This window comes from Manis pentadactyla, chromosome 18, assembly GCF_030020395.1.
Source record: "Manis pentadactyla isolate mManPen7 chromosome 18, mManPen7.hap1, whole genome shotgun sequence".
In the NCBI taxonomy this organism is placed as follows: Eukaryota; Metazoa; Chordata; class Mammalia; order Pholidota; family Manidae; genus Manis; species Manis pentadactyla.
The window spans coordinates 24,179,606-24,194,064 of NC_080036.1; the positions used below are offsets into that span (position 1 = coordinate 24,179,606).

A 14,459-nucleotide genomic window follows, 5' to 3' on the forward strand; every position below is an offset into this window, starting at 1 on the left:
TGCACAGAGGACTTAGAGAACATTAAAGAGTATTCTCCAGACCTTTGTTGTGTCCATTAACTTCCTATAATGTATTTCTTCTAAAATCGGAAACATAATTTTAAAAAGTTCACGTTTTTGAAAGTGAAAGGAATAGGTTCATTTAGGTGGCAAAATTTTAAAAATGTTTTCTGAGCAGAGCCCTGGAAAGGCAGGGCTGCCTTTGGGGGTGGCCGGGCGGCTGATGCCCAAGTGGGGTGTCTGGTTGTGTTTGTTGTAGCGGCAGGCCTGAGGCTATCAGCCCGGATCTGAGTATCCCTTGGAGATTCCATGAATAACTTTTTACATCCCCAGCTCTGTGGTATTCTTTTTTCTCTTGTACTGTGTGGGGATGTATTCTGTGGGTGGCTGCATGCTTTATTTGTTCCTTGCTCTCACCTGGGATAGCAGTCGGTCTGTAAAGAAGAGTCATGGTACATGGGTCTTTGTCCATCTTGCTTTGTATTTTAATTTTCTGTTCAGCTTAGCAGCAAACTTCAGGACTGCTAATACCTGTATGAAAAGCCAGTGTACTCTTCAGTATGCTGCATGAAGTGATAGAATGGTATGCTCCTCATTAGTGCTTACAGTTTGTAAAGTTTGATGTAGTACTGGCAGAAACATTATCCTTCACATTCACTACAATTTTCAGTGTGAGACTGCCTCCCTGTTTACTCTCTCTATGCTTGGGCATTGGTTTTAAAGCTTATTTTCTTCATCAGATTTTTGTAGCATTTAGGGGAAAAACATTCTGAGAAGTTCTGTTGCTTATGTAACAGCAGCTAAATTATTTGGGCAGCAGATTTCAGCTGGCGGATATTAGCCTGTGTTTGTGTAGAAGGGAGTCCATTCCCAGCTGATTCGCAAGCTTGTAAACATTTCCATTTGGATGTGGGTAGGAACATGTTGGTCTGTTGAGGTGCTGTACTTGTTAGGTAATAACACAGCTTTTTCTATAGGCTATTACCAATTTGGAAAATCAGAACAGAGCACAGTTGTAAATTAGGGGACAATGGTAAGTTTTGGGGTGGATGAAACAGATGAATTAGTCTCCAGAGAAGCTTTTAACAAGCATATGTCATTGCCTTCTGCCTTTCCCTTCAGTAGTGAAATGCCACTTCCTCCACCAAGCCTTTTCCATTTAAATGAATGAGAAGAACTTGTCTTCCTTCTTACCCTCACTGTGTTTAGTCCCCAGCTCACAAAATCACCTTGCCTTGTTTGTTTGCCTAAGGTACCCAGTGTTTCTGCACATGGAGTTAGGATGTGTTGAGATGGGGGAGCTTTCTCGATACCTAATTTCACCCCTTCCGCTCACAGAGTAAGGACGGAGGTCAGGAGGCCTGCTGTAGAGGAACAGAGACAGCAGTGCAGAAGTCTGCAGGTTAAGAGCATGGAGTTGGGGGTCACATCTGGTTTCAGATTCTGGCTTCTGGTTACTATCTTGCAGCTTTATACAGTTTAAAGATGAATGTCTTCCTTTGTAAAATGGATTAATGTGAGGATTAGCAAGAGTATAAGTAAACTCTTCTGTGTCAGCAAAGATAATGATGGTGGTAGTTATTTTTGCATAGTTATTTTTGCATAGTATAAGATGGCAGAACTACAGAATTAAGGCATTTGCTTTTTGGGCAAACCTCAGAAGAGTACCAACTGAGGAGTGAAGCAGGAGGCCGCGCCTGTGCTGCGAGGTGCTCGTGTGCTGTGTGGTTTTGATGAGTATGAATTCTGAAAGCCAGAGAGTACACTTGTTTACCACCTGGTGTGAGGTGGAGGGGGAGAAAGAGCGAAGGCGGAGTATTTCTTACAATGCCCTTGGTTGGGTTTCAGAAATGGATTTCAGATCCAGGAAGCAGCTTGTAACAAGAGGATGAGATCAGTGGGTATAATTGGAGCTGGTTGATAATCCTTTTACTCTGTTCTCTGAACATTTACGGTGTTCCTATTTCTGTACAAACATATGAGCTAGAAAATGACTAGGTCTCTCCATAAAAATGTCACGTGCCAAGATGGGGAGGGCGGAGCCCAGGGTGGGAGGAATGTGGGATAGAGCCAGCAGTCGTGTTCAGCCTCCGTCTTTGCGAAGCTTTTTCCTGAGTAGGTCCTGGGGCAGTGTTGTTCAGTCTAAATGCTGTGGAGGTTATTTTAGAATGTGATCTTTAGTTTGGTTATACTAGCACTTGGGGAGGGGAACAGGGAAAAAAAGAGGAATCAAGAATATATTTTTAAAACTGAAAAAAAACTGACCTATGTTCTTTTACCACAGTGTTTTTTTTTTTTTGTTTTGTTTTTTATCATTGCTACTTCCTGCTGATGGAGAGCCAGCCACAAAGACAACTGTTTGGGAGCCCAAGCTTGATAGTTGAAAACACCTTTTTAATTTTGTTGAAGTCATTTAGAGGGAGAATTGATGTCAGTGAGGTTTTTAACTTTAAATTTCCAAGTTGTGGTTAATTGAGTGGGCTCTGTTTCTTAAGGATTCTAGTGTTCACTGCAAGTAAGGAGTAAGGATTTTATTTCCATTCCCACCCTGCATTATTATTATTTTTTGTTGTTGGTTGTCCCAAGTCAGGCATGCCTACCTGCTGGGTTTGTATCAGTGAAAGATGAAGATTTTGGACCATCCATTGTGTGTCACTGTACAGAAGTGCTGCCACAAATTTCTTTGACCTGTAGTACTCAGAGGCAAGTGATTAGCCCTCTTACAGAGGAGGAAGGCCTTAAGGGTAGCAAGAGGTTGGACTTGAGCTTGCTCCTCCATGGCTCTCTGCCTGGGTGGGGCCCAAAGCAGTTCATGATTTGTCTCTTGGCATGGGATGTTTAAGGTACTGATTCTTCAGTTGGCCACTGTGGATCTTAGGAGCAACCTTAGTTCATCTCTCTTTCAGATCAGCCTGAATTCTGGCCATCTTCCCACCGTGACTCATCCAGCTCAGAGATGACTGTTTGTTGTAGTATATGTGTGTGGGGCCTGTTTGATTTATGTGGAGAATCAGAAAGCCAAGATCTCCCAGTCCTCTGGAGAGTTTATTTAGACTCTTTATAGTTTGTAGTTATGTGCAGTCTCTGCTAGAGTACACACTCAAATGCTTTTTTCCCTTGTTGCCTTTTGGTATATTTTGTTCACACGATGTGCATCCTCTCTTCTTCATCTCTCTCCACATGGAGTTGCTTTCTGCATGGTCTGGGATCTTTGAAGACACATGTATAGTACCTGCTCCTCACTCCCAGTTATCAAAACGTACAAAGCAACAATTTTACTTTTAGGACAGTGTGCCTAGAAATCTTCAGTCTTTTACCCTTAAATTAATTGAATTTTTTTAGTTGTAAAGATTTTCAGGAAGAGTAGCCAATTAAAGCATCCTTATGACCAAGTTATTACCACTCGGGTTATTCTATGATGGTATGATTTTATGAAGCACTTATATGTATATATATGTGTGTGTGTGTTTTGACTTTTGACTAGTATAATTTTAAAGAAAAGGGTACTGTGTAGTAGATGCCTGACTTTTATAGCTATATTTTTGTGTATATTCCATAGTTATTAAATGTTGGAGATCTCATGTGCATGGTAGTATGGTCTGTTTCCACATTTTCTAGAAACAGTTCATCATTATGCATTTCTTTTATGTGCCATTTATCTCCATACACAGCTAGAAATGCTAAATGGTTTAAAGCAACAGGTCTGCATTTTTTATGACAACCTTATTTTTTAACTTCAAAGTGGAGAAATTAATTTTCCATTCCTGCATTATATGGTAACTTATTAACATCTGTGGCTTTCTGAGAATTTCCTATTAAGAGGGATTCAGAAAATTTGAAATTCATGGAATAATCGCTGAAGTTTCTCTTAAATCTGTTATTTCTAAATCCAGAACAAGTATACTATCACCCAAATTTAGACTGGCAGTAAGCTTTTTATAATTTGATAAAAAGCTCCCCTTCTAATCATTCTTTTTAGACTGTTTTCAATGAATTGATCAAATTAGAATTTCCAAGACTTTTCTTTTTTGTTTACTTAGATTTTTTTTTTAACTCAGTTAAGATTTAATCTTACCAGTTATCTTAGCATTGACAAACACGTTTGTTTTGCAAAGCAGTGTGTCTGAATTGTAAGCAAATTCTCGATTAAGATCCAAACAGAATCACAACTCTTATAAATTACCATTTTCAAAATGTGTACATACTTCCTCCTCCTTTACTGTGGATGCTTATGAGTGCAAATTCAGTTCCCATGAGCACCACCCTAGTTACTTGGAGGAGAGATTGCTGAGGCACACCCTTCCCATGTAGTGGCTGAGAAACAGTTTTATAGTGTCAGATCACTGAAAAACTTTTGTCTTTAAATACTTAAATTCTCTGCTAAAATTGCTGGTCAGGTTATCAGAGGTTCTATGTTATGGTGTGGTTTGGTATGGCATCTAGATAACCATCTAGATGGGAATGATGATTTTCATGTGTTTTTAGTTGACCCTAGTTACCACCTAAACTAAATATATCAGTAATTTTTTTTTTTACACTCTCTGGTCATTGTGTTATAAAAATAAGAATGATTCTCCAAGGGCTAATTCAGGTCAGGGTTGTTTTATGAACAGAAATTCTCCTTTAAGAATAACATTTTTCATTTAAGAAGTTAATAAAATGATATTTTTATAAAAACAAATAAAGGGCTACTGAAAACATTGGTATTTCTTTGACTCCAGCATTTTCATTTAATTATGATACATACATATTTCTTTTATTTGAAGTTTTTATTGTTAAAACTTTACAATTTTGAGATGGTTAAAAAGCAGACAGCTAGCTCTGTGTTTCACAACATCATGTTCTCAAGGTAGTAATTTAGAGACTTAGTATTGGGGAATCATAACATTGAAGGCACTGTTTGTTTATCCTCAAGATATGATAACCATTTTAATAATTTGAAAGCTGCCATTGATGTTTCTAGCATCTGTTTCTAATACTGCTCTACCTGTCACCTGTGGGGATAATGTGGTTGTGCTTTTGTCATGTAATGTGTCCAAGCAGGTGGACTCTGTGTCACTGTGAAATAATTCCTAACAGAGTGGCCACTCCAAGCCCTGGATTTTCCAGGTTAGGCCATCCTGCTCAGTAATGTCTGCATTTGGGAGAGCCCACTTGCCTATATTTAGTCTTTCCACCTGGTTTATAATTGGATTAGCCCATTGGGCTGCTTGCTTTCTGGATGATCTGGGTTGGCCAGGATGAAGGAAATATAAAGGCTTGAATTTGTCAGTCTCTTTACCGGATATCTATTTTAACCTTTGCTAAAGTTAATTTACATAAAGCCCAGCTGTGTATGAATTTTTCTAAATTTAAAATGTATTCTTATTACCATAGGGATAAGGTGTCAGCACTTACAGAATTGATGGTCTTGCTCTCCTGTGTCTGGACCTCCTGGCAGCTTACAGTTCCGTTTCCTTTGGATAACAGGATACAGCTGGCGGCAAACTTCTCATCACCTGTGGAATAGCCATTTGGAGTTTTCTTCTCCATGTAGATCTTTGCAAAACAGCAGAAACCATTTTTGCAGGAAACCACAGCCTGTGTTAAACACCAGATAGAACTGAAATAACATGTGCATGTGTTCCTCTTCCCAGAGTATCCGCCATCATGTGAGCACCTGAGTATCGTGTGAAGGAGCTCTCTGCCCTCCCCTTTGCTGTGAGGTTTTTCCATTTGATGATACCACTGTCCCCACTCAGGTCCCTGTACCTCTGGCAGGTTAAGCAAATCGATCCAGGCTGGCAGGATCCATGCTACCTTTAATGAATTTCTAGATTAACCTTCTGGGACTAGACTGACCTTCATTATTTTATTTTATTTTTTTTAGATAATTATTTTTTATTGAAGGGTAGTTGACGCACAGTATTACATTACATTAGTTTCAAGTGTACAACACAGTGATAAAACATTTATATACATAATTCTAGGTTCCAGCTATCACCCTACCAAGCTGTTACAATATCTTGACTATATTCCTTATGCTATACATTACATCCCGGTTACTTATTTATTTTACCATTGGAAGTCTGTCCTTTTTTTGACCTTCATTATTTTAATTTTGTTCTTATAGCCATAGCTGTGGATATTTTGCTGTCAACTGGTGCAGAAAAGCTGCTGATTAATTTCTGTCTCTGATGTTCATCTCAATCAAGTATTTCTTTAGTATGTATTGTGTGCCGGATGCTGTGGTGGGAGTGGTGATGGGGTGGAGGAGTGCTGTAGAAGACATGTGCGGTGTGATGGACTAGAATGTTTATTAACTGCAAGTTCAGGAGAAAAGGCAAGAAATAAAAGAGAAAAAATACGAGACAATATGTGCCTTATTGCTGACTGTGTTGTTTAGATTATTAGCAATAATCCTATTAAAGTCAGCAAGGGTGGAGGACATTGTCATGAGCAAAGTGTGAGGATCCGACTGAGCCTGGTGCCTGCAGGAACGGGATGGAAGGAGCCGGGTGGGAGGAAGTGCTAGATAAGCTGCGTAGATGGGTCATGCACCGAGTGCTGTCTTGAGGCACCAAAAGGGTAGTGCAGGTAGCCTGGATGGCTTCAGGAGTTCACCAGAGATAAAGGGCATATTTAATAGAATTCCATGTCTGTTGGTTGATGAGGGTCTACGTTTCCCTCATCAATACCCTTTCTTTAGAATTAGAGATCAGCATAGTGGTTAGGATGGTCCAAGAGATGTGGGAGTCAAATATAATGTGAGGTCAGTGCTGAAATGCCTAATTATGTAATTTGTAACAGGCAATAAGATCAGGAAGTTAACTTATTAAATATTCTCTTACTGCTTACCATTGTGTTAAACATTTTACCCACATCTTTTTTTCTTGTTTTCTCCCATTTTAAAGATTAAAATAAAGCTTGGCATTTAAGTAACTTGTCTGAGATAATGCAGCCAGAAGTGCCATGGTTACAACTCCAACCCAAGTCTGTCTGTCTCCTCTGAATTACATGGCCATTCTCTTTTTATCCTTACACTCTTCTATTAGGAGTTGTTAAACAATTCTTAAATGCCAGAAGGTTGTCTCCAAGCTAGAGGAGGACTCTCCTTTAATGTTGTCATTATTCATCATCAAAGTGGCTTATAGAGAGTTGGTGTAAAATCAGTATGATGTTGGCTTTTTTGCAGAGGAGATGGTGAACCTAATCTCTGTCAGCACTGCCAGTTGCAAGCTGCCATGTGCCTTTGGATGCAGTGTCTGTGCTCATGAGCCTTGGTGCAGGGTTCCATCTTTAGGCTTGGCAGTTGGAAGCTCCAGAAGAACTAAGATGGGTTAAATATACCACCAAAACTGTGATCACATTTTATATTTAAGCTTTCCACTCTATTTTTGAGAGAGAAAAGTACCCTAAAAGAACCTTTCTAAAAGATTGCTTACTACTTTGTAGGTAGAGGGGAGCTGAAGATTCAAACTAGCATTTTAGGAAGGTTGAATCAGAGATGCAAATGGAGCATGAAAAGATGTTCTCAAGGTGATAAGGCCCTGGAACTTCAGTCTACAAGTAGAGGCAGATTCTCCTGCTCGGGGAACGGGTGATGTGGGATGCGTTTGCGACCTTTTCTAGTTACAAAGTCCTGCGGCTGACAGGATTTGGCTAGGGTTAGGAATGAGGACTCCAGGGGCTGTGGAAGCAGATGGGGAAGTCAGCCTTTGCTTGCTCACCTCAGGGAAGCCGTGGTGCGAATCTGGCCTGGCCTTACTGGTTGTGACCCACAACAGATACTTGCTGCGTTTGAGTTGAGGCTGATGATGATAGATTTCTTCCAGTGTTACTCTTTGCGAATCTTTGAACCTTCAGTTGTGAATGAACAGAAATTTGAGCCGAGCTTAAAAAAAAAAGAAAAAGAAAAAAAGCTAAGAAAAGAAAAAAAAAACAAAGGCAGAGATTTGTTTGATGTCATTGCTGTAACGTGGCTGCAACTTCTTCAGCATAGAGCTGTGTCGTGGTGGTCTGCAATTTCTTCTGTCTCCCTTGCTTGAGTTCTAAGGCCAAGCAGCATTGAGGTACGTGAGTTTACAGGAGTGCCTCTCCTGAGCCCCCTCCCACCACCCCTTCCTTCCACTTCTCATTCATCTGGATAGTTCTCAGCAACTCACTGTGCTGCCTTGTCTGTGTACCTGTTCTTTCTGCTCTGTGCTTCTCCTGTGTCCACTGGGTGAAGCTTATCTCAAGGTTGACCTCCAGTAATCTGTGTCTGGACCTCCATCTCTAGCGAGTGTACTGTTTCTTCTTGACCCTTGTAACATTTTTATTATTGCACTTTTAATATTTAATACAGTTACCTTTATATCTGTCTCTCACTTATTTATCTCTAAAGCTCAGCACCTAGCTGTATGTGGAGTATTCTAGGGGCTTAGAAGTATGAGGACATTATCTTGCCATTTTTGAATTTTTTTTTGTTTCAGGCAGATACTGCAAACAAATAAGGAGAAGGAGGCCTTAGGTACTGAAAAGATTATGGTGTGAAGGAGGCCTTAGGTACTGAAAAGATTATGGTGTACTTTCCTGTATGAATTTCAAAGTACAACTCTTAAGATGAATGTAAGAAAGTCAGAGGTCTGATTTTTAAATTAAGTTTTTTTTTTCAATTAAGGTATCATTGATACACAATTTTATGAAGGTTTCACATGAGCAACATGGTGCTTTCAACATTCACCCATATTAGCAAGTCCACCACACTCCACTGCAATCACTGTCCATCAGCATAGTAAGACTATACTGCCTTCCCTGTGACCTCCCTATATTGTGTGTGCTATAAATTAAATTTCTTTAATTATTTTCATTAATTAGTGTGTTCTGATTTTTTTATTCCATGATAATTACCTTGATTATTTGTGTGTGTATGTTTGCCCTAAATTCTGGATCATTCTACCTGTTGGGTAATTGTGCACTGATGAAGTGTAAACTAAATGGATGAATGTGGGTGTTAGTGTTTTTGTTGTTTGGGTTTTAATTTGCTATGTCTTTTTGTTGTCCTCTTGAGTATTGCCCTGTGTTGGTCTCTTCATTCTCATCATGTCTGCCTACCAGCCGTGGGACCCTTTCCCCTTCTCATCCCATTTGTGACCAGTACTTTGCTGTTTTCATGGTGATTTTTGAGCACTGTGTCATGTGATAGTGGGGCACAGAAGGCTAACCTAAGAGAATCAAACACATTTGGGTCTCAGCACCATTGTTTCCCAAAGTGTAGGCTGGGATTCCAAAGCAGTCTTCTGATTTGGACTCTGATGAAGGAAGGGGGCTGGGGAGGCCAAAAATTGACATTTTTTCATAAGGCCTCCAACTGGTGCTCATGTGCAGTGTTTCGAAAATCCCTGCTTAAAGCTAACTTGTTATTAATTAATGCAACTTTAAACAGAAGTCAGACAATTACAGAGCTCCTGTAAGATTTCCTCAGTCCCTTATTTAGGAAATATGTTTGGTGCGTGTAGTATTTTGTATTGTTTGTAGAACTTGACATCTTCAGGAACAACCTGTTTGCCCTTTGTATCTCGATTCCTTTATATTGTTCAGGGTTCCTGCTCCCACCCGCAAGGAGCCTATAACATGTTTATAGCCACCAGCCCAGACTTCTTAGGAATGAAGGAAAGAGTCTTTGAATATTGACTGTTCTACAAGAATCCAGGGTATGCACTGTCATTTCCATGTTAACCCTCACCCCAAATTGTGCATCTTGAAGGATTGACTGTAGCCCAATTTTAGCAGCATCCCTGGCCATGGAAATTCCCTTGAAACTCATTCTGCCGTGGAAGTACCCTGCAGGTAAAAAATCCGGTTCACATTTGGCGAGTCTCAAGTGGCTGTCTTCATTCTATTGAGACTGGGTGTGGTTTGCACATCTTTTTTTGTGGATTTGGAAGCTTCCCTGTTGGGAATGACAAAAATCATGTCAGTTGAAGTGATAGGTTAGTCAGGCATGGACAGCTGGTCTTTAGGAAATAGCCTGAGGTTACCAAACTAACAGATACAAGAGAGTTTGCTGTGTAACTCCTGATACAGGGTTGGGCCTGTGATTCCCCTTCTCTTCTTCAGGGATAGTTCATTAAGAGTGGAGCACCTGTTTGGGGTTTCTCTCATGTAACGTGTGGGCTAAAGAATAGTAGTTTGACTTATGGTTACATACATATGGGTGCAGACATTGTCATTTTAATTGCTTCCTTTTACTGGCTCTAGGAAGCCTTAGTAAAGATTGTAGATTTCTTCAGTCTGCACATTTAGAGGAAAAGTGTGCAAATTTTTACTGATTTCCAGTTCAGCTGTGATACACAGTATGACAGGGAACTTAAAACAGATGTTTTGTTTATAATGTTTTCATCTTGATTACAAAAGTAATATCTGCTCATTGTTTGAATAGTTATGATTAAAAAACAGATAATTTAGGAATGAGAATTCCCTGTAACCCTCAGAAATATGTACACTTAACATTTTGGCATTTGTTCCTCCAGATTCTTTTGGTTATATTGTTATGTTTTAGAATTGTAATTTACCCACCAATGTGTTTTAAGACAGAAATGCATCTTCGGGTAAGGTACCTTTCATTTAATCATTTATTATTTTCAAAGTATTTTACATGGTAGTCTCCAGTGGGAGCCAGAAACTCTGCAAGGAAGAAGCAGTGGCTTCTGCTGTGTGCCCTGGCCCTGGGCCCCAACAAATCTGCCCAGATGGTCTCTTTTAATCCCTCCACCGACTCCACAGTGTAGGCACGGACGCTCCTTCTACACGTAAGGAGACGGAGAGTCACCCGAGTTAAATGACATGTTCAAGTCATGCAGTTAGTCAGAAAACTTGGGATGCCCAGCCATTTAATTTGATTTCTTGTCTGGGGAATATTGTGTGGTACCCTGTGACTATAGTGTATTGAATATCTTTTTTGGTTGAAAATATCTTTGAGATATACAAAGCTGTTGAATGGGGACACACTGCTTCTTTGGCTTAATAAGAGGTATTCTGTTAGTTTTTAACCAGGAGTTGGCACTCTGTGGCCCACTGGGCTGAATCTACTCTGCTGCCTTGTTTTGTAAATAAAGTTTTATTGGAATATGGCCACACCCATTCACTTACATATTTCAGCTGAGACCATGTGACCTGCAAGCCTAAAATATTTACCATCTGGCCCTTTGTAGAAAATGTTTGCTGATCCCTGCTGTGGACACCAGTGTTTAATTTGGGTGTGTGATTTTTTTTGTAGTTTCTGAGGTTTTACATTCATTTGCTCAGGCACATTGTTTCGTAGCAGTGCTTTCTGTCTCTTACTGTGCCCAAACCAATTGGCCGGACATACCTCCTCATGCCTGAGTTTCTACGTGATCCTTTATGGGACTGAGTTTCTACATAGCCCTTTGCAGTTACCGTGAGTTGCAAGAAATTCCAAAACTTTTGCTATTGTTAACCTTTGTAGGTACTGCATACCCAAAACAGGTGCGTTCTGATGATGTGCACATTGCACACTGTGAAGAAAAGGCTGATGATAGTTTAAATTACAGTGCAGGAAGAGATTGTGGCCACGGTCTTTGCTTCTCTAACCAGCAGGACCCTGAGACTACTGTGGGTGTCTTGGGAGAATGTAGATTTATATCATTGAGAAAGTTGGATTAAAATTCATTAAGTCTTGTTTGAATGTAAAGTGAATGTGTTACTTTTCTACAACAATGAACTATTAAATTTGTTTTCTTTCAGAGTTTTGAAGTAAAATGCAAAATGTGGGAAGAATAAAAATACTCAGTTACTGTGCTTGTTATTATTTCATACCCCTCAGATTTACAACTCCTCAGAACCCTACCTGGTTACTACTTAGTGGCAGATTTGGTGAACATACTTAAAACCGTATCATCTAAGTCTTTGAATTTTGATATTCCTTTTCTTTATAGTCTTTCAAATGGCATGCAGTCTTTACTGTCCCACTGTGCCTGTCATGATGTGTTTTACTTGGGTTATGTAAGTAATCCCGGGAAACTTTTGAATTTGCTCAAAGTCCAAATTGACTAGGTTACAGGGTAAAGAAGAAATAGGGTTTTCTCTCTTAAAATTCCTTGATGACATCATTGGATGGACATAGTGCATTTAAAAATTTTTGGTTTTTGGAAGGCTCAATCAAAAGCCTCTTGACAAGCCAAAGACTTTAAATTGGTCTTGGAGTAAAGGTTTGGTTTTAAAGTGCATTTACTTTGACCCAAAGATGCCTTTTTATAATATGCTCCTTTAAACACAGTTCTCCAGTTTAAATGTGTGAAATAAGTTAAAGCATTACTTACAGCAAGTTTTTTGATGACTTAGCATCAGAACTCTGAGTTCTGAGTTTTAGGGCCAGGTTGAAGTTCTGAAACACCTTTCACTAGTTACCTGTGTTACCTGTTTTCTTAGTCTACTTCATTTTTTGGGTGAATGTCACTTCAGAGAGACCTTCCCTCTGAACCGTATTTAAAATGGTATCCTACTCACAAGGGTATCCTATCCCCCTTTTCTGTGTATTTTCTCCACAGAATTTGTCACAATCCGAAAGTCATTTATTTGAAGGTTTTATGTATCTATGTTACTTCTAGAATATGCTCAGTGGGATTTTTGTCCGTTGCTCCTCCTGTCCCCTCAGTGCCTTGAGGACCCTTGCCTGTGCAGGATAGTTGAATTACGTTGAAAGTCAGGCAGAGTCTATAGTGTTCGTGGAATGAGGGCTTAGAGGTAGGGCAAGTCAGTGTGCAGATTGGGTCGTTAGCAGGAGAACCTCTTATGATATTGGGGGAAAAGACCAGACTGGGTTTGAATCTGGGCTCTCCCACTTTTTGGTGTTGGTGTTAAATAATTTAATCATTGAAAGACTAAATTTTTTTCACCATTGAGATGAGGAAAATAGTATCTTTTTATGGAGATTAAATATGATATTGAATATAAACCTCTATAAATGTTAGTCCTCTCTTTCCCCTTGTGTATCAGCATTGAAGCAACTTAAAGGCAATATGAATTTACTAATCTGTTGCTTCTGGGGTCACTGCCTTGATGACTTTTGACAGATTTATTCTTTGAAAGCTGTGTTCCCAGGATAACAATGACCTGTCTCTTCAACCAGTGTGGGAGGACAGACACTCTGTCATCCTTCTTTAATCTTCATATCAGAACAACTCATATGGGTTCTGTCTTTGAAATAGGTTTAGATGAGTTCTTGAATCCAGACAGTTCAGATGGCATCAACCTTTCCTTAAAGCCCTGTGAATTTGACTGTCTCTTTCATCCAAATGCAGTGGGAGCTACTCAGATCAGTTGATGTTTTTGGTCGTTACACATTTATCCTGTTTCTTGGCAAATCAAAAAACATCAGAGGGCTGGTAAATCAGTAGTTTGTCTCCATAGATTGCTCATTCCTTATGGATTATCAATGTATGAATTCCTGTTTTGGTTTCCCCTGATATTTCTTCTGCTTGTGATAACAGGAACATTTCAGAAGTTAGCTAAGGCAAATTGGATCTTGAATTTATAGATTCTTTTTAGTTCTTTGTCCCAGGCAAGTCTGAACATGACCTGGAAAGCTGATTAAAAGGCCAGTGAGCACAGTGAGCTCAGTTTTAAATTAAATGGATATTTAATTCATCGAGAAAGTACTCAGGCATGTCAGTCTTTCTTTTCTATCCATGCTTGCTTTTTGAATCTGATGTGCTGGAAATCAGTTTTTCTACTGAAGAGTTGGTTATTGCTACATTTCTCAAGATCAGTTTGCATGGTGAATTTTTGCAGGTAATTTTAGGGTAGGTAACTAAGGGCACAAAAATCATTAAATAAAGACAGGCAGGAAGGAAAGAGTGCCATGGCTGGAAGGTCTCTTATAATGTGGGAAGAATGAACAAGGATGGGTGTGGGGGTGCTCAGTCAATGTTGGGGAGCCACCAGCCTGTCAACATCTTACGCCTTTGTCCAGCAGAATGAATCAAAGCCTATGGCCTGCAAGTGGTTGGAGATGATTGGGTTTAGGAGCCTGTTGATAGATCCCCCACTCCCCGCCTGCACCCCCAACCCCCTCTCCGCAAGTGTGTGTTAACCGTGTTTTGGGAGGGCCTATGTGTGAACATAACCTGACCAAGCTGGCAGATCTGTGAGGATTTTACTACTGAAAGCATTCTCTTACTTAGGTTATGTGTAGTTGTTAAGGCATTCATTGCTCTTTATTCTAAATACCTAGTCATTGATAACCTGCTATTTGTGGTGTTTGGATTTCAATTCATTGTTAGTGAGGTTTTTGTAATCTGACAGGACACAAAGTAAGTGATTTTATCAAATTTTTAAAAATGTATGAATGACATTTCTGTACCTTTGTTTATATTGCTGGTTAGTATGTGCCTTAATTTAATCCACTTACTATTATGAGTAACAAACTTCCTTAGATCAGATTACAATGCAATCGGTTGGGTCTGTTACTCTGACTT

General features: G+C 39.6%; 1 protein-coding gene across 10 annotated transcripts in view; it reads left to right on the forward strand.

Annotated features, from left to right (window-relative positions):
• Positions 1-14,459, forward strand: part of AKAP13 (A-kinase anchoring protein 13) — a 291,383-nt gene that overhangs the window by 65,421 nt on the left and 211,503 nt on the right. The window lies entirely within an intron of this gene.